This window comes from Lagenorhynchus albirostris, chromosome 20 (genome assembly GCF_949774975.1).
Source record: "Lagenorhynchus albirostris chromosome 20, mLagAlb1.1, whole genome shotgun sequence".
In the NCBI taxonomy this organism is placed as follows: Eukaryota; Metazoa; Chordata; class Mammalia; order Artiodactyla; family Delphinidae; genus Lagenorhynchus; species Lagenorhynchus albirostris.
Genome location: NC_083114.1, coordinates 36,394,372 through 36,414,824, shown reverse-complemented (window position 1 = coordinate 36,414,824; position 20,453 = coordinate 36,394,372). Strand labels below are relative to the sequence as shown.

The following is a 20,453-nucleotide window of genomic DNA, read 5'->3' as shown; positions in this document are numbered from 1 at the left end:
CCCTCACTCCAAACACACTGACTGGCCTTCTTTCTATAAATAAGCCAAGCCTGTTTCCACCTCAGGGTCTTAGTGCTATCTTCCCTCAGCCTGGAAGACCCTTCTCCTAGTTATTCACATTACTTGCTTCTTGTTATTTATGTTTAGCTCAACACTCATCTCTTTTAAAAAAGGCCTTCTGGGGACTTCCCTGGTGGTCTAGTGGATAAGACTCCCAATGCAGAGGGCCCAGGTTCGATCCCTGGTCGGGGAACTAGATCCCTCATGCATGCCGCAACTAAGAAGTCCTCATGCCGCAGTGAAGATCACTCGTGCCGCAACTAAGACCTGGCACAGCCAAAATAAATAAATAAATGTTTTGTTTTGTTTTAATTAGAAATTTAAAAAGGCCTTCTGTGACCACAGCCAAAAGTAGCAGCCCCATCCCTACTCTTCCATGGATTTGTTTTGTGTGAATTAATCCTCTACACTGTCTACAGTTTATAGAGCCTGATCATCTTCTGAGTGCACTTATAATACTGACATTCTGGTCCTGCAAGTCTGAAAACCAGAACCTAGACAGTGGGGGCTCTGCTGAGATAATGCCCAGTTCAAGGTCAGAAGCAGCCCCTGGTCTTTTTCTTGTTTGGGTCCAACAGACACTTGATTAAACTTTCTTTCTTCTTTTGGGTGTAAAAATTTTTAACAAAGCCATCCTTGATCTTTGAAACTTTTCTTATTGTATCCACTTAGGCTTCTCTTTTTAAAAATTATAATATCAAGCCTGTAGACTCTGTCTTGCCTTAAAGAAATCACTAGTTTTGCTGACCACTAAGCCTTATTCTGTAGTACACAGTTTATTTTCTATCAGTTAAGGGAAACAACTGATCATAATGGGACTGGGAGCTGAGATCTGTTTTCTGAGATGGGAAACTGGCTTACAAGTAGAAAAATAAAAGGTAGACGTAAAAGCATTTTTGGAGATGGAGATATAAATAATAACAAAAATTGCAACAAACGCCTTTTGGGTGATAGTAAAAAACCAAGAAAACTTGCTAATGCTGCTTAATTCTTCAGGAGTAAAAGACTGAAGTGATCTGAGTAAAGTGAAGGGAGTTCTCTGCTATGAGCCTGAATACGCTTTGAGGGCAAGGGACGTGTACCCAGATAATCCTGTATTGTGCCTGGCACACAGAAGGTGCTTCATAACATCTGGTGAATAAAGGAATTAGCAAAATATTCTAGAGATACAAAAGGATTTAATGGACATCCAGTAAAATGTTTTACAGATTGTTTTCCAGTCTTACCTAATGCGACTGTTCAAATTAAGTCAACTGTCAGGATACCCAATTCTACTGCTCAGTCTACATTCGCAACAGAATTAAAGCGGCTATAGAAACTGGATTCCTCCCCAAGGATGTGAGGTTACAAATATAAATTTGCAACTCTATTTGTTCTTGGCCCTCTGTAACCTCTTCTTCCTTTCAATTCAACCAAACCTTAACTGATTAAAGCTGCACATATTTGACTCTGATCCTCAAGCTGTAAAAAGGCTCTTTTACTCTATTTCCTGAAAACCCTTTCCTTCAAAGCAACGAGTCATCTTATTAGCTGAATCAAATTATTATCAAATAGAGGTCCCTTTTTGGGAGAGCTTATGGATTATTTAAATTTTGGAAGACTAAGTTTCTCCCACCTATACAACTAGTAGAGTCACAGCAAAAAATAGATTTTTATCCTAAGTCCAACAACTACTCTGAGCATTAATAAATGTGTTTCCATTGCTTAAGCCCTAAAGTCAATCAACCATAAAAAATATTCATTGAATACAGTTTGGATGTCCAGTCCCATGTTAAATCACCAGCCTCACTACTACCAATTTCTTTGCTTGGTTTGATTTAAAAGAAAATGTTTCTGGCCTTGAAGAGCCAGGAAAAGACTCAACTTATAGTTAAAAGAAGAACTCATATTTTCAAGAACTGAGGGTTCCTCCTCAATATATAAATTTTCCTCCTTTAAACAATTTCCCTACCATCCTTTTCAGTATACTTGGTCTTTAAATAGGAAGCCATTTAGAAGACACAAAAATTATTTCTCCATCTATTCATCCCTGGAAACTAGATGGAACAAAAGCTCAGTAAAATCAGTTTTAAAAATCTAGATAGGGCCTCCCTGGTGGCGCAGTGGTTGAGAGTCCGCCTGCCGATGCAGGGGACACGGGTTCGTGCTCCGGTCCGGGAAGATCCCACATGCCGCGGAGCGGCTGGGCCCGTGAGCCATGGCCGCTGAGCCTGCGCGTCCGGAGCCTGTGCTCCGTAACGGGAGAGGCCACAGCAGTGAGAGGTCCGCGTACCACAAAAAAAAAAAAAAAAAAAAAAAAATCTAGATAGTCAGCTAGTATTCAAATAAAAAAGGGAAGCTTTGGACTCTAGACACAAATTCATTTCAAATATTAAAAATTATAGAACTCATAAATAAACTCACTTTTAAGGAAAAGTTACAAAATGTAGGTAAGAGTTAACACTACCACTTTACCTTTATTGCCAGAGGTAGTTACACGAAGATCTGTCTCACAAAGGTCAACATTTTATTGGGTCTTTCAAAATCAATTCTTCACAATGAGAAACGGACATCAGTTAAATAAACTGTTAGAACAGAACAAGTCAATATATTTATAAGCTCTTGCTGTCCTTGGGACCTGAATTCTAGTGTAGGCTTTGTAGATACTTTGCTAAGTCTAAGTTTTCTTATATTTAAATTGAGGGCAACTGTCCAAGGCTCTCTAAGCTCCCTTCTAGAACTAAAGTTCTATGACCCTTTGGAAAAACTGTTAAAATGACATCTGCCTCTCTACACATATGCTTTTTAAAAAATAAAAGCAATATGTACTCAGTATAAATAATTCAAAAGTTATAGGAAGCTATAATTGAAAAGTAAAAGTTACCTCCCAGACACCCAAGTCCCTCTTTCCTAAGCCTAAAGACAACCACTGTTTTCTTTTGTAGCCTCAGAAACAAGCAAAAAAACACACAAAACCAAAAAAAGGCATGTACCAGCACAGACACACACACACACACACACACACACACACTCATACTCCTTGGAGGCACACACATACCTTGATCTTTCTAAAGGCTGCAAGGAATTCCACTGTACCCTGCTGTGTGGTTTCTGGGTTTTTGCTACTGCAAACAATGTAGCAGATAGGTGTATCTGAACATAAATGCAGCAAGCCCAAGTCTAAGCACTGTTTATTTTGATAGATAATGCCAAAGTGCTCAACAAAATGTTGTACCAATATATACTCCCCATCCACATGACTGAATGCTCAATTCTCCCACACCTTTGAGTACAAGGAAGCACAAAGAGTAGGTGAGAGTGAGCAACTTGTACTGCAGATTCTATTAATTCCAAGGAGATCAAGTTCTATCTTAGATCAGGATGTGGATTTAATAGCATGTATGGCTAAATTCCTCCGCATATAATCTGGCCACTTTCACCCAGAGATGGATATCGGTACACTGAAAAATCAATTTAGTTCCTTATCTTCTTCACTGCCAGAGGATCCCTATTAATTCAGCTGTTTATTCCCAAGTTAAATGGAATAGTACATGATCTCAGAGTTGATAAGTGTTAACAGAGCACACAGAAGTAACTCCTGGGTATTTTTAAAGTGTTTTTTAATTAAATAACTGGTATAATGTCTAGCATGGAGTAGATACTCAATAAGTAACTTAATTAAATTAATGAATGTCATCCACGTTGAAAATATCATCTTAGTTTACTAGGAAGTATTTGCAAAGGACCATATAAACATCAGGCAACTCCAGGAGGAGCACATGAGTTTCTAAAAACAAAGTAAACATATATAAAAGTTCTCATTTTACTTTTCTATAATTCATTATTTTAAGTATTTCTTACATCTTCAGTTGTAGTATGCCATCACATGGTGGGGAGGGAGCAACAACTTTGGTCTTACACTGAAATGTGGAAAAATAAATTTTTAAAAAATTTTAGAACCAGGGAAATGAGGTATTATCTAATGCCGTATGTTTTCAGCAGAAGCTCCCTCTAATTTTATAAGAAAAGTGGTTAAACATAATTTAGGAACACCCACTATGAGATTATTCCCAACACATAATCTTTCCTTTCCTCATCCAAGTAAACCAACCACACACAACACTAAATCTCTTAAGAAAACTGCCCCCAGTTTCTTCTATTATCAGGAGATCACTAAAAAAAAAGCCTCAGTTTTAAGGATCAACACGAAGCACTCAAATCAAAGCCGACCTTACATACACTTAACACGTAAAACTCACCAAACACAGCAAGTCCTATGCTAAGGGCCAGAAGCATCTTTCAAAATGAGGGAAGTCTTCTCAACCCTTGCTCTGACTACAGCACAAATTATCAATGGGGCCCAACTCCAGACACTGGACTCAGAGCATATAATCCAACAAGGAATCAACTAGGAAAGGGAGGGGCAGTTGAAGTAAATGGGACACGAAGTCAAATATAAGGGTTACCTGGCAAGGGTCCTGCCCATGACCTTATCAGAAAATCATATGGGAGGTCCCCAAATTCCACCACTAACAACAACCAAAAACATACCCTTACCTGTATGTAGGCCCTTTAGGATTGGTTGCAGCTGAAAAGAATTAAAGTCTTCTAGGTGCTAGCAAATTCTACCTAATGGAGTTCAACGTCCTATCTACCAGAATGAACTCCACAGATTAGAAGATAAAAATTTTAGGTTAACAGTTTTCAAATAAAAATTATAAACTACAGAAAAAACAAATATTACAATCACATAATAAAGGAGGCAGGCCTCAGACTGAGATGAAACAATTACGCCCTTCAATACAATCTACAGTTTCCAAGACACACAAGAATCTGTTTCTTGGACTTGAGATTGGTATTAAGTGGCAATGGATTAAGACAGAAAAATGACGACCTGAAACTAAACCAAAAATCAAAGACACTCAATTTAACACTGAGTTTGCACACACTGTCAGGAACAAACTAAAGCCACTATTAGTAGGGTTGCTGTGTTAAATGGCAAACTACTATGACATAAGTAAGTGGTCATAACTGGCTGGTAGAGAGTCTGATAACCAAAGTGCATACTTATTGGTTACTGCCCATACTTGCCAGAAAAGTTCATCCAGTCAGATCATGTAATACAAATGACTTCCAAAAGTAAGCAGCAGTTGACTTCTGTCCCCCACTGTATGAGTTTTTAATGAGCACGCGCTCCAAACAAGGCACAGCAGTCAAGGCACAGGCCAGCGGAGGAAGGGAGGTGTCTTCGTTTTCCACTGCTGCATAACAAATTATCAAAAATTGAAATTACATGTTCAGTGTCTTTAAGACTGCCACAGAATTTATAATTAACCCAATCACTCCTATAAATATCTCATGTCTATAAACTTTGACTTTCCCAACTGTTGTTAATTTAGCTAATTCAAAATATTTTTGTTATTCTTGGCATTGAGATACTGTTATCCTCATTCTTTATTCTAGAATGAAATTATAACCTTTATTTCAATCCCTACCATACTTGAAGGAGATGAAAACACTCAAAAAGAAATTGTTTACAATTATTTTAAAAAATACTGTAGATATCTATGGGGAAAAATCATTCACAATTTATTGGTGGAAAAGAAGACTGGGTCAGTATAATCTGTAGACTCTTCAGACCCTTTCTTGCCTCTCTGTCTTCAAGTAGTAGATAACCGAAGTAGGGGGAGGACGGATAAATTTAAATCCACCCATTTTCTTATTTGTCAGGTTGGTCAGAGAACTGGTGGGAAAGTTTAGAAAAATTTGTTAATATGAAACTCTGGCATTATAAAAAGTTCTAAACAGATCCCGTTAAAAGGATACAAAAGTATCCACAGAACTCTGGATGCATTTATTTATGTATTTAGCATTTTTATATACAGTATAATTTACCTTTTTGTGTACAAAATTTTTGACAGAATTCACATGTAACAACCACCAAAATCAGAATACAGAACAAAATATATGCTTTCAGGCAAGTTATTAATACTCAAAAAAACTCCCTGTACCTCAGACTCCTCACCTGTAAAACACAGGTAAGAATACCTCCATCATAAAGTTACTGTGAAGATTAAATGAGTTAAATACAAGTAAAACGCTTAGCGCAGAGCCTAACACACGATAAGTGCTCGGGAAACATCAGCTATGTTCTTTCTTTCTTTCTTTCTGGCTGCTTTGGGTCTTCATTGCTGCACACGGGCCTTCTGAGTTGTGGTGAGCAGGGGCCACTCTTCGTTGCAGTGTGCAGGCTTCTCATTGCGGTGGCTTCTCTTGTTGTGGAGCACGGGGTCGAGGGCGCGTGGGCTTCAGTAGTTGTGGCTCGCAGGCTCTAGGGTGCAGGCTCAGTAGTTGCGGTGCACAGGCTTAGCTGCTCCGCAGCATGTGGGATCTTCCCAGACCAGGGCTCGAACCTGTGTCCGCTGCATTGGCAGGCAGATTCTCAACCACAGCGCCTAGTTTTTTAATAATACTCTGACACTAGGAGGGGAAGGGACTGAGCAGACACATTTTCTAGGTCATGGAAAAGACTGCCCCTCAATGTACCTTAATAAAACCCTCACCATGTACCTTAATAAAACGTCATTCTGGTTTACCTGTCAGCCCAATGTGAGTTTGGCTAGCCACTTTTCTCTGAGACCAGTCAACTCTGGTGCACCGAAGAAACAAGTTTACTTGAAAAACTGAGGAATGGATCCTAAATCCTAAAGGCCCAAAAAAGTTAACAGCATCCTGAGAAGGCTTGTCCGAAGAGCTAGTCAGTCAGCTTATGACCTTGGTTCCCTCTAAAAGGCAACACTGGTCAAATATGCTTCAGTGAAAAGAATGTGATGCTAGGAGGGAGATACTTGAAGTATACCACAAATTAGCTTTAACACGATTATGTACTTTAAAGAGAGAGACTGAGTTTTAAAAAGTACTAGTCAGTTCTCAATTATCCACACTAAAGGAGGTGAAAAGTGGTGTAAATAATTCAAAACAGACAGTAAAAAAAGAAATCCTTAACATTCTACTTTAGAATGTAATTTTTCCTATAGATTTATATCCAAAATTGCACCTGGATATGATCAACCTCACAGCATCCATTTGAGGCTCAATCTTAGGCCACAAAATTCTTTCAAATGCAAGTCTCTAAATGTTATAAAGAAGTAAAAGGTGAGAACAAATGAGTTTAATCGGTCTAGGCCTGGTAAGCCATGAGAGATCATCCAACTGAGGATTTTTGCTCCCACAGACACGGGGGTGCATTATTGTGCCTAAGGAGCTGGAAGTGGGTAGCAGCCTACCTGCAGGCCAATTTATTTCATAAAGTCAAGGTATTCTTGCAAGTTTATGTAATCATCTCAAGTGCCAGAAGACTTCAGCAACCACCCTGTCTAAACCCTTCGATTTTACAGAAGAAACTGAGAGCCACAAAAGTTGCAACATGCTGTCAAACTATATAATAAAATGAATATTTAAGTATTGGGAAGTTCATTTTTTTTTTTGAGATATAACTGACATATAACACTGTATTAGTTTTAGGTGTACGACATAATGATTTGATATACATATATATTGTGAAATGATTACCACAATATGTTTAGCTAATATCCATCATTACACAGTTACCAAAAAAAATGTGTGTGTGTGTGTGTATGTGATAAGAACTTTTAAGATCTACGGGAAGTTCATTATTTAAATAATTCACTTACATAAATAAATAACCTATATTTCTTGCAAAAAATTGACTATTCAGTTTGCTTAAATTGGGCCACATATCTGCTTTATCTTAAAGTTCCCTACTGTACAACTTCAGATGTACCAAAAATAAAATCAGTCCTCTGGAATATAACTTAACTCCAATAGAAGGCTCTCCACTGCACCACAACATGAACCCTCCTTTCCAATTAGTCTAGCCGCATACTCTAGCCTATCTGTCAGTTGATACACACCTTCCTCAAATTTGTTCATACCATTCTGAAGGCCAGGAACATTCTCCTACCTCGTATCTGAATACTACTCTTCTGGATCCAGGTCAGGTTCCACCTTGCCTTGAAGCATTTCCTAATCACCTCAGTTCACTCTGAATTCCTATCATATTTATTGTCACTTCTTAGCACTTAACAAATGTTACTTAGGATCCCTTATCTGATAATATAAGATGCCCAGAATTGTAATTGTTCTTTGTATGTGTTTTTCCCTACCCCCAAATTCTCTTTTTTGTAGGTGTAGTGAGAACATGGAATAGGTATTTAAAAATCAAAACGGAACAACTTAGATGAGAAGAGGAAAACAGCTGGTAGAAGGCTAAAATAGATTATTTTCCTTTATTAAAATGTCCTTTGGGGACTTCCCTGGTGGCGCAGTGGTTAAGAATCTACCTGCCAATTCAGGGGACACAGGTTTGAGCCCTGGTCCAGGAAGATCCCACATGCCTTGGAGAACTAAGCCCGTGTGCCACAACTACTGAGCCTGCACTCTAGAGCCCATGAGCCACAACTACTGAAGCCCGTGCACCTAGAGCCCATGCTCCACAATAAGAGAAGCCACTGCAATGAGAAGCCCACGCACCGCAACGAAGAGTAGCCCCCACTCGCTGCAACTAGAGAAAGCCCGCGTGCAGCAACGAAGACCCAACGCAGCCAAAAAATATATAATTAGTTAATTAATTTAAAAAATGTCCTTTAATGCTGTTTAAATATCTTTTCAACTATAAAGATATTAAAAGAATAATTAGGAAAATATGGAACATTGCATAATCTTCAACACAGTAATTCTGTCCACTTTAGGAATCCATCCTAAGGAATCAATCTGATCAGTGTATAAAGATTCATCACAGCATAATTTATAAGCAAAAACTGGAGAAAAAGGAAGTTCATTAGGAGGGAACAGACCAAATAAAATATGATGCATCCATACAACATATTTCTATGTAGTTACTTTAAAAGAGTATTAGTAATGACATGAAAATTTTAAAGTTGTTTCTATTTTTTTCTATTTCTCCATGATTTAATAATCAGAAAAAAGCAAATCTTTTCACTCTGAAAAAAATATAGTGTAGATTTGAAATAACATACAACTATTTACCACTTAAGAAGTGACACACTAGCTCATGAAGAGTAATCCTTAACAATGTATCAAAGTCAACATGTAATCAACTTCCCGGCTGTTTTCATGTTGTTTCTTCATGCCAGAAGTTTCTGAAATAATTACCAATAATTTTCATTGAAGGAAGTTTTCACCTATTCAGAGGACAGACATCTCCATAAGTGGTGACAGGACGGCAATGAGTCAAGTCATTGTCAAGTCAAGTTATATTCCAAAGGTCAGTGACGATGACCACCACCAACACCCCAGCATCAGACCAACAAGGCAGAGGGGAAATCCACTGAGTTAGCATCTCTAATCAACAGATGTGAATACTGGAGTACATGAAGACCAAGATGGTACTCTGTGTCTTTTTGTTGACAGGATTTCAACTCCAATGGCTCCCACAGCCATTCCACTTCAGATGCTCACTGACATTCTCATACCTTAGCAAGGATCTCTTGGAATTTTTTCTACTTCCCAGATGCTAACTTCCGAATTTTTCTCTGTGAACTTCTATTCCATCTACCAAGAGGAAGGGAACACTCAAGACGAGAAAACAAGTACAAAAGCCCTGAAGGAGGACCTAGCTGGGCATATTGGAAGAACAGAAAGAAAGCCAGTGCAGCTTGAACATGGTGCACAAAGGAAAACTGCAGAAGAAACTGGAAGGGATGATATCACAGAGGGCCCAGGAGGTCATGATAAAGACTTTGGATGTTGTGTTTTCAAAAATGTTTCCACTCCCATGGTGAACCAATCTTATGTAAATAAAACCTAGATTTATGTTTCAAAGCTCACCTGCTCTTCCAAAACCCAGTGCAATAGATTAAACTGCCTGCCTGCTAAGCAGCCTCTCTTAAATGTCAATATATGCAAAGCCAAACACTATCTTTTTTCCCAAACCAGTTCCTCCTGACTATTTTATATCTGTTAACAGACCGACCATTACCCAGGCCTGACTGACATCTTAAAGCTATCTTTCATTCCTTGTCTACTGCCCATCCCCACTACATACAGGCTCCACAGGTCCCCAAACCTCCAACCTACTCTTTCTTTTCTAGTCCCAATGCCCCCATCCTAGTTCACACTAGCACCAATTCTTATTCAAATTACTGGGATAGGCTGAACTTCCCAGACCTTCAGTTCCTTCCCCATCAAATATATCCTACATGATGTCATTTAGATACTTTTAAGACCATCAACGAGCAGGTTATATACAAATTTATCACCTCAAGTTCTGACTTTACGTCAAGCTCCACTCACATTTCTGCCTACTTAATGTATTTATACTCAGCCTCATTCACATCTCAAATTTTAACATGTCTAAAACTGAACTCCTGACTTCTGATCTTCCCTCCAAATCTCACACCTACTCTTCCCATTCCTATTTCCCTCTCCCATCTCAGTAAGTGGCACCTCTACCCATCCAATTACTTGAGCCCGAAATCTGGGAGTGATCCTTGACACTTTCTTCTCCCTAAACCCCCACATTCACTCTAAAATTAAACAGATTTTCTTTGACATACTTCTCAAATAATCTACTTCTCTCCATTCCCTCTGCCACCGAGTTCCACCTGCAAAGCTACTTATTCAGGTTGTATGAGGTGCAGCCCAGGCTTCAGGAGCTTTAAAAGCTCCCCGGGTGGTTCTGGCATGCAGCTCAGGGCTCACCCTCTGCTCTACAGGTCCTGGACTCCTACGAACCACTCCAAGCTTATTTCTACTACTTTCTCCCTTGTTCACCTAACTCTACCCATCCTGACCTCCTTGCTGGTGCCTTGAACATGCCAGGCACATACATTCCTCCTGGCTTTTGCCCTTGCTACTCCCTCTGCCTGGAGTTTCTGGTTTACTCCTCCACCTTCTACTTCTACAGATATTTACTCAAATATTACTATTGTAGTGATTTAGTGAGACATTCCCTGGCTATTCTATCGAAGACTGCAATACCCACCTCCACCTCAACGCTCAGCATCTCTTTCTCTGGCTTTATTTTTCTCCTTGGGACTTACCACATTCTAACATAACATATATTTTATTTATCTTGTTTACTGCCTGAATATGCACTTCATGAGAGCAGGGATGTTTGTCTGTTTTGTTCCTTAACTACATCCCCAGCAGCTAGAACATCACCTGGCACAAGGTAGGTACTCTATTAAAAATTTAACTCCTCAGCAAGGCCTGCCCAGATTCCTCAATGAAATTTAATTTCCCCATTATCCCCCATAGTAATTTATTCCTTTCCTTCATAACATTTATAGTAATTTGTAATTATATTTTGTTTATTTGTTGAAGTTCCTTTCCTAGAATGTAAATTCCATGAGAATAGGGATTTTCCGTTTGGTTCACCACTATATACAGCATTCCTCATGCTTAAGTGGCACAGAGCAATTTAAAAATTTTTAGATGAATGAGTTAATAAATGATTGAGGTCAAATACATTTTCTGAAAGCACACTCTGATCATGTTATTGTTTCAATCAAAAACTTTCAAAGTCTCTCCATCACTCACCACATTAAACCCTAACTGCCTGGCCTTGGTAGAAGACCTCCCACGTTCTGGGCCAATTTACTTTCCCGTCTTGCTCCCATTTTCCCATGTGTCTTTTGCTTCAGCTACACTACACTGCTCATTATTTCCAGTACGCACCCTATACTAACACTGCATTTCCTCACCTCCACATTTTTACTCATGACATTCCTTCTGCCTGAATTCCCTTCTTATTCCTGCCTATCAAAATTCCAGCCTTTAAAATACCTACCCTTCAAAACCCAGCTCAAATGTAACCTTCACAAAGATAGTCCTCCCACCCTAACTTTCCCAATTGAATGGTCTCTTCCTCTTCTTTTTTTGTTTTTGGCCGCGCCATGGGGCTTGTGAGATCTTAATTCCCCGACCAGGGATCGAACCCGCGCCCTCTGCAGTGGAAGTGAGGAGTCTTAACCACTGGACCGCCAGGGAAGTCCCTCTTCCTCTTCTAAACACCAAAATACATAATACTGGTTTAATTCCCCACTCATTTTGGAACATACCCTCCCCCACCTTTTACAAACTCTTTTGCTTATAACTACTCAATAGATATTTGTTGAAATGAAGTCAGTTAACACCACTAGTCCCCCTTCTCTGTCATAAAACATATTTAAATTTGGGGGGAGGGGGTGTCCTCTTTCACAAGACTCTTTAATGACCAAAAAGACTTAAAGCTGAAATAGCAGATTCCTAGCCTTAACCTTCCCTTCCATGCTTTTTCTGAAAAGGCAAGATCTTCCCAAATGTAATTTTTGGAGCTCAGAATTTTTAATGTACTCAACTGCTTGGAAAAAATGTTAAGCTGCACGTGCTACTATGATGACATAAATTCCATATGCCATATTAAAATGGGTTACCCTAAGATTATGACATATTTGAAAGACTATCTGGCTAAAAATCTGAATACCTTAAATTCTGCTGTTTGAAAACGATAATTACTAGGAAAATATTTCTGTTCAACAAGAAATCTGAAACTTTTTATGATCTTTTAAGTATCCCACTCATTTCTACATCATGTTAAATGATGTTAAGTAACACTACCAGCAATCCAGTAAAACTCTACCATGAAACACTTGTTGTACCTCAAATAATAGACTTTTGTTTCCCTACCCACTGGGGTTCCCGAAGTGTAGTTCAGAGATCCCTGAAAAGTCCCTTTCATTGAGTCTGTTAAGTTGAAACTATTTTCATAATACTAAGAAACTACTGCCTTTTTCATTGTGTTGGCATTTGCACTGGTGATACAAAATCAATAATGGGTATAACTGTGGATGCCTTAGCTTAAATCAAGGTAACGGCATCAAACTGTACTAGAGTTATGTGTGTCTTTTACCATCATGGACTAGTGATCTTTTTAAAAAGTCAATTTCACTTAAAAATGTTCTTGATGAAGCAATAAAAATTATAAATTTTATTAAATCTGAGCCCTTGTACAGGTCTTTTAAATATTCTGCGTGATGAAATGGGAAGTACGCAAAAAGCACTTCTACGGGATAGTACATTGGTTGTCTCCAGGAAAAGCAATTGTGACTCTGATTAGTGAGCTAAACTAACTGCTTTTTTCATGGAACACTACTTTTACTTGGAACAAAGGGCAAACTGTCGTTATTCAGACATGAATATTTAGCAGGCATTTTCTTGAAAATGAAGTGATTCTGTCCCTTCAAGGAAAACAATTGATAGTATTTGTTGCCAATGATAAAGTCCAAGCTTTCAATCAAAAATTAAAATTTTGGAAATACTGTAGCTGCTTAATAGACGCCCAATACTTACAAATTTTTCTGATAAGAAGGACAGTGATATTAGCTAATGTGGGTTTTTTGGTATTATATTATGAAACGTGTCATTTGGAAGATCTGCTTAACTCAATGAACCAACATTTCCTAAACAGCCAATGCATGATATTATAAAATCATGTATCATGATATTATAAAATTCATGTAAATGAATTTTAATGTAACAGTAACATCGTATGATTTCAGATTCCACACTGCAGCCTAACTTGTGAAGAAACAAACTACCAATTATCAAGTTTTGGTGTAGTATCAGAGAATAATATGCACAATTGTCTGAAAATACTCCTCCCTTTTCCAACTACAAGTCCTTTAAGGCCATATTTTCTTCATGTATTTCAATCAAAACAATTTATCACATCAGACTGAATACAGAAGCAGATATGAGATTCTAGCTGTTTTCTATTAAGCTGGATATTTAAGAGATTTGCAAAAATCTAAAAATGTCACTCTTCTAATTTTTTTAAGTTATTTTTCATAAAAATATATTATTTGTGTTAATATGATAGCTTTTTAAGTAATTAATATTTTTTCATGTTTTTTGTTTTAATTTCTAATTTAGTAACTATCACTAGATATAAACCACATAAAGAAAATCTCAATAATTTTTAAGAGTGTAAAGAGGGACTTACCTGGTGGTCTAGTGGTAAGGAATCCGCCTTCCAATGCAGGGGACACAGGTTCGATCCCTGGTCAGGGAACTAAGATTCCACATGCTGCGGGGCAACTAAGCCCGCGCACCTCAACTAGGGAAAGCCTGCTCGCCACAACTAGAGAGAAGCCTGCGTGCCGCAACAAAAGATGCCACAGTGAAGATCCCGTGTGCTGCAAATAAGACCTGACGCAGCCAAATATAACATATAATAAATAAATAAAACAAATATATATTAAAAAAAAAAGTGTAAAGAGTTCTGAGACCAAAAAGTTTTGAGAAACACTGCTTAAGAGAATTTGCCTCTGATTCCAACCCCAAATTGTTTTTTGTATCCTCAACCAGAGTTGAACCTGGGGTAGATATCTGGCCCAGGGGAAATCAAGCCTTAGACTGACCAAATCAGATATTGCTCAGGAATCTGAATTAAGCTTCATGGATACTGAAGTCTGTTTATGGTGGAACACTAGACTCCATTAACTCTAACTGCTGAAGTATTGTACTTGGAACTGTTTTGGTGCCAGCCCTTTCTGAAGCCTTGCCGTTCACCTTTTCCTTGGATTCGACGACAGCTATTTCCTTCTGATAAATCTTTTATATGAGCTATTTTAAATAGGCTTCTTTTCCTTATGATCAAGAAAGCCTTAACACCACAGAACCTCAATGCCGTTACCAGAAGTGTTTCATCTGGTGTCCTTGTATGAAACAACAAATTATAACAAGATTCTCCTCCATCTGAAGACCATATTCCCATATAAAAAAAAAATTATCACTCCAACAAAACTAAAAATTGAATGTAAATTATCGGCTCATTCAGAATAAGAGACAAACTTAATGACCAGCTGCAGATAAGGGAGGCTTGATTTTTTTCTCTCTTTTGGAGAAGACCATTATATATCATGTCAATACAATTTAGACAGCAAATGGCTTCACTGCAATACACCAATCTGACAGGGTTTTTCAGAGAGGTTGTTGAACAGAAAAAGAACAAGGTAATGAGACCTGCCCTACCAGATATGAACAACTATTATAAAGCTATGATAATTAAGGCAGTGTAGTACCAGCACAAGATATGTAAACAGACCAATGGTACAGAATATAGAGAACACAGACACAAATCCTCATATATTTGGAAACATGTAGGTGGTATTTCAAGTTGTAGGGGGCAAATATGACTATTCAATAAATGATGGTGGCATATCAGGTTATCCTATGGAAAGAAAATTAAATCCCTACTTTGGGTTATCCTTATGAAAATAATTAGATCCCTACTTAACACCAAGCATCAAAATAAATTCCAGGTGGATTAGAAACCTGAATGTGAAAAGCATAACTTTAAAACTTGTAGAAGAAAATACAGGATGTAACTATTACCTCACAAGAAACACACACTATAAAGGAAAAAAAAAATCCTACTTTAAAGTTTAAATTTAGTTTCAATAAAAGATAAAGTTAAAAAACAAATTAGGGGCTTCCCTGGTGGCGCAGTGGTTGGGAGTCTGCCTGCCGATGCAGGGGACACGGGTTCGTGCCCCGGTCTGGGAAGATCCCACGTGCCGCGGAGCAGCTGGGCCCGTGAGCCATGGCCGTTGAGCCTGCGCGTCCAGAGCCTGTTCTCCGGAACAGGAGAGGCCACAACAGTGAGAGGCCCGTGTACCGCAAAAAAAAAACAAAAAAACAAAAAAAGAAACAAAAACAAATTAAAACATACCCATTATGGATGGCTATTATTTTTTTAAAAAAGAAGAAAATAACAAGTGTTGCCAAGGATGTAGAGAAACTGGAACCCTTGTGCACTATTGGTAAGAATGTAAGATGGTGCAGCCACTACATTAAACTGTATGGAGCTTCCTTAAAAAAGGTAAACATAGAATTAACATATAATTCAGCAATTCCACTTCTGGGTATATACCCAAAAGAATTGAAATCAGGGTCTCAAAGAGATATTTGCCCGCCTATGTTCAGAGCAGCATTATTCACAACAGCAAAAGGTGGAAGCAACCCAAGTGTCCATTGGTGGATGAATGGATAAACAAAATGTAATTACATACATACAAAGAAGTATTATTCAGCCCTGGAAAGGAAGGAAATTCTGACACATGCTAAAGTACGGATGAACCTCACAGACATCATGCTAAGTGAAATAAGCCAGATACAAAAGGACAAATACTGCATGATTCCGCTCATATGAAGTATCTAAAAGTAGTCAAAATCATAGAAACAGAAGGTAGTACCTGTTTCCAAATACCAAGAAAAGGATTATGTAAATCTCAAATTAAGGAGATGAATGATTACATATACATCCTTTTTTTCTTACAAACAAATAGATTGATAGGAGGAATCAGAGGTCTTCAGAGAACTACTGCAAGCCCTCCTTTGATGTAGCTGGTGCCACAGCCTGAAGATTTATGCCAACAGCTTCTTAGAAAGCAACAGTCAAGAATAAAGGTCTCTAGGGCTTCCCTGGTGACGCAGTGGTTGAGAGTCCGCCTGCCAATGCAGGGGACACGGGTTTGTGCCCTGGTCCGGGAAGATCCCACATGCCGCAGAGCGGCTGGGCCTGTGAGCCATGGCCGCTGAGCCTGCACATCCGGAGCCTGTGCTCTGCAACGGGAGAGGCCACAACAGTAGAGGCCCAAGTACCGCAAAAAAAAAAAAAAAAAAAGAATAAAGGTCTCTGGGACTTCCCTGGTGGTCCAGTGGTTAACTCTCTGCGCTTCCACTGCAGGGGGTGTGGGTTTGATCCCTGGTCAGGGAACTAAGATTCGGCATGCCGCACGGCGTGGCCAAAAAATAAAAAAACTTTTTAAAAAGAGTTGTTGGGACTTCTCTGGTGGCGCAGTGGTTAAGAATCCATCTGCCAACGCGGGGAACACAGGTTCGAGCCCTGGTCTTGGAAGATCCCACATGCCGCGGAGCAGTTAAGCCCGTGCGCCACAACTACTGAGCCTGCACTCTAGAGCCCACGAGCCACAAGTGCTGAGCCCACGTGCCACAACTACTGAAGCCTGCACACCTATAGCCCGTGCTCTGCAGCAAGAGAAGACACTGCAATGAGAAGCCTGTGCGCTCCAACGAAGAGTAGCCCCCGCTCGCCGCAACTAGAGAAAGCCCGCACGCAGCAACGAAGACCCAATGCAGCCAAAAATAAATAAATAAATAAAATAAAAATTTTTTTAAGTGTGGAAAAAAAAAAAGAATAAAGGTCTTCACGGTCAAGCAACAGTTACTGTCTGAATGTAAAATTCCCATTCTGCGGTCTGCATCCAGCTCTCCCAAAGCAGCATGACCAACTCTGCCACACAGAGCAACTAAACAACTCCTGCCAATTCTATTAAAACATGACCATAGTTGTAAGCATGAAGGCCCAAGTGTTCCCTAAAGAGGCTAAACTTCAGAATCTTTTTTCCTATAATGGGAGCTTGTCAAAAACAAAAGTAAAAGAAGCTACTGGATCTTAGGAGCAAATGTATCAGCATAGCCTTTCAGAGTGATTCACCATGACTGAAAACAAACACAAGAAACAGGTGTGCTTCCCTGAATACACAACCAGAATTTAATATGGAGGCAGTATTGTTATGAAACTAGGTTAAGAATAACCTTATAAAATCTGAAAGTAAATATGACAAGATGGTAAAAAGAAAAATGAATTTCAGATAAATATCAGAATACTGTTATTGTCAGGCTCTGAGTAACCTGAAATCAGTAAGTTACTCAAAATACCACTAAACGGTAAGAATCTTATAAATCATTTTCTGCTAAGGCAGGAATTAGTTTAGCCCCAAAACAGTTTTAGAATGTAGTTCCACTGTATCTTTCATTTATATTATCCTTCATTAGTGTGATGGATTTTCAGAAAACACTGTGGATGCATCAACATTTCTGAGTCCATAGTACACGATAAAAATCCACAGGATCCAGCACTGTTCCACAACCTGTGATAAGACAGCTAGATATCAGAGTTCACGGCCTATCTGAAAATTTCCCCTAATTAAGAAAAATTTGTCTCTTTTTTATGATGAAATCTAGTGATAATGAAAAAAACATGCTATTACAGCATAATCTTACATAACAGTCCAACTGTGTTGGAGAAATGTGTGTAATTGAGGAAAAGGGAGGAAAGACAAACATATACTTGTACATATATACATATACACACAAAGATTTATAACAATCAAAACCCCATATCCCCAAGATACTACATACAAATTATCAGTTTCTAAATTTCATCCTGTGTACCTTTCAATCTCAGAAAAAAAGCAAGGTTGCTCATGAGAGAAGAAACTCCCCAGTCTCCTCTATAGCTAACCTTATATTAACGATGTCGGGGTGGAAAGCAATGCCCTCTTCAGAGATACTACCTGTCTTTCACAAAGACTATTCAAGATAAGAAATCTGTGAGGTCTCAGATTCAGAATCCAGCAATGCCAGTGGCACAGAAGTGAGTCAAACACTAGGTGCATTGTGTTAAAAGAAAGGCACCTTTAGTTTTTAGAATGTGGTGCCAGAAACTCCCTAGGGAGATGAACAACATAATTTATTAAAAGGGAAGAAAACGTAATTAATGTATATATAAATGTACAGAGGTGAGGTGAGGGGACATTTGAGACAAGAAAAATACAAAATGATCCAGGGACTTCTTTTACTAGAAGCATTCAGACACCAAGCTTAAGGGTTCCCACAGGTCAAATATGGGACATTTTGAGAATCAAAAAACGGCTATAATTATTGGTAAAACATAGACTAAATTAAAATCCACGCGTTTATAATGATACTAAAACCAAGAGAGCAAGAAAAAGAAACAATTCATTTGCTATCATTAAAGGTATACCAACTCCTTGTTCAGAAAATTGCTAAAGGGAAAATTAAGAATTTACCTGAACTTTTGGGAAGAAATTATGATTTATTCCTAACTGATGAGGGAAATCTTTACAGAAGATGGAAGGCAAAGGAATGGCAGAATTCGAAAATTACCATTTTGTAATAACCAAAGAAATAACTGATTCAGGCAAGGATCATCATCAGAAGGTGAAAGGTTGCTGGAGAAGTAAAACGCTATCACGCCAAAGTGTCACCACTCTACAGATTACTTGCTAATTACAAAGGGGAAAAGAGTCTTTACAGTGGAGAGAGCTGGTATTTATGATCTTGAACAAACAAATTCATCACCATTAACAGTCAGACATTATGACATGATGTTTCTCTTACTGTGATGTGATACGAGGTACATAGCATCACCTATGAAGTATTATTACCAAAAATGTTTAACCTGAATCTAACCAAGACTTCACTGCCAGTTTGTAGGAAATACAGAGATAAAGGAACAAATTAAATGAAACTGTGAGGAAACACTCAGAAAATTCCAGAAGTGATATGTTATACAAGACAGATGGCCTGGTCTCTTCAAAAAGGCAGTACTGCATGGCTCCTAAATAAAGGGTTCTAGATTGAGAAAGAGACTAAAGAGGGGACTTCCCTGGCGGTCCAGTGGTTAAGACTTCACCTTACAATGCAGGGGGTGTGGGTTCGATCCCTGGTCGGAGAGCTAAGATCCCACATGTCTCGTGACCAGAAAACAAAAACAAAAAAAACCCAGAAGGAGGCTTCCATAGTGGCGCAGTGGTTAAGGATCCGCCTGCCAATGCAGGGGACACAGGTTCGAGCCCTGGTCCAGGAAGATCCCACATGCCGTAGAGCAACTAAGCCCGTGTACCACAACTACTGAGCCTGCACTCTAGAGCCCGTGCCCTGCAACAAGGGAAGCCACAACAGTGAGAAGCCCACACACCACAACAAAGAGTGCCCCCTGCTTGCCTCAACTAGAGAAAGCCCACGAGCAGCAACAAAGACCCAACACAGCCAAAAATAAAAACAAATTAATAAATAAATTTATAAAAAAAAACAGAAGCAATATTGTGACAAATTCAATAAAGACTTTTAAAAAAAAAGAGAGACTAGGGCTTCCCTGGTGGCACAATGGTTGAGAGTCCGCCTGCCGATGCAGGGGACACGTGTTCGTGCCCCGGTCCGGGAAGATCCCACATGCCGCAGAGCGGCTGGGCCTGTGAGCCATGGCCGCTGAGCCTGCGCGTCCGGAGCCTGTGCTCCGCAACGGGAGAGGCCACAACGGTGAGAGGCCCGCATACCGCAAAAAAAAAAAAAAAAAAAGAGAGAGACTAAAGAGACATGTTTGGAGAAAAAAATACCAATAGCTAACAAGCGTTGCATTGGAGACAATTGGGAAAATCTGAACATGAACTGGGTATCAGATGGTATTAGGAAAGTATTGTTAATTGCCTCAGCTGTGACAATGTAAGAACAATTAACTAAAACAATGTTTTTATTTTAAAAAGATGCATCTAAAGTAA

General features: G+C 38.9%; 2 protein-coding genes across 5 annotated transcripts in view; both read right to left on the bottom strand.

Moving 5' to 3' along the window:
• The window catches only part of PHB1 (prohibitin 1), a 264,555-nt gene that overhangs the window by 209,331 nt on the left and 34,771 nt on the right, over window positions 1-20,453 (bottom strand). The gene's annotated exons all lie outside the window — the stretch shown is intronic.
• Window positions 1-20,453, bottom strand: part of SPOP (speckle type BTB/POZ protein) — a 67,443-nt gene that overhangs the window by 42,581 nt on the left and 4,409 nt on the right. The window contains exon 2 of one of the 4 annotated variants that reach the window (XM_060134360.1): window positions 5,131-5,300. The exons of 2 other annotated variants lie outside the window; for them this stretch is intronic. The gene's annotated coding sequence lies outside the window, so the exon portion shown is untranslated. Of the gene's footprint in view, window positions 1-5,126; window positions 5,301-20,453 lie in introns of those variants that run through there. One more of the 4 variants, XM_060134361.1, reaches the window with a different exon arrangement.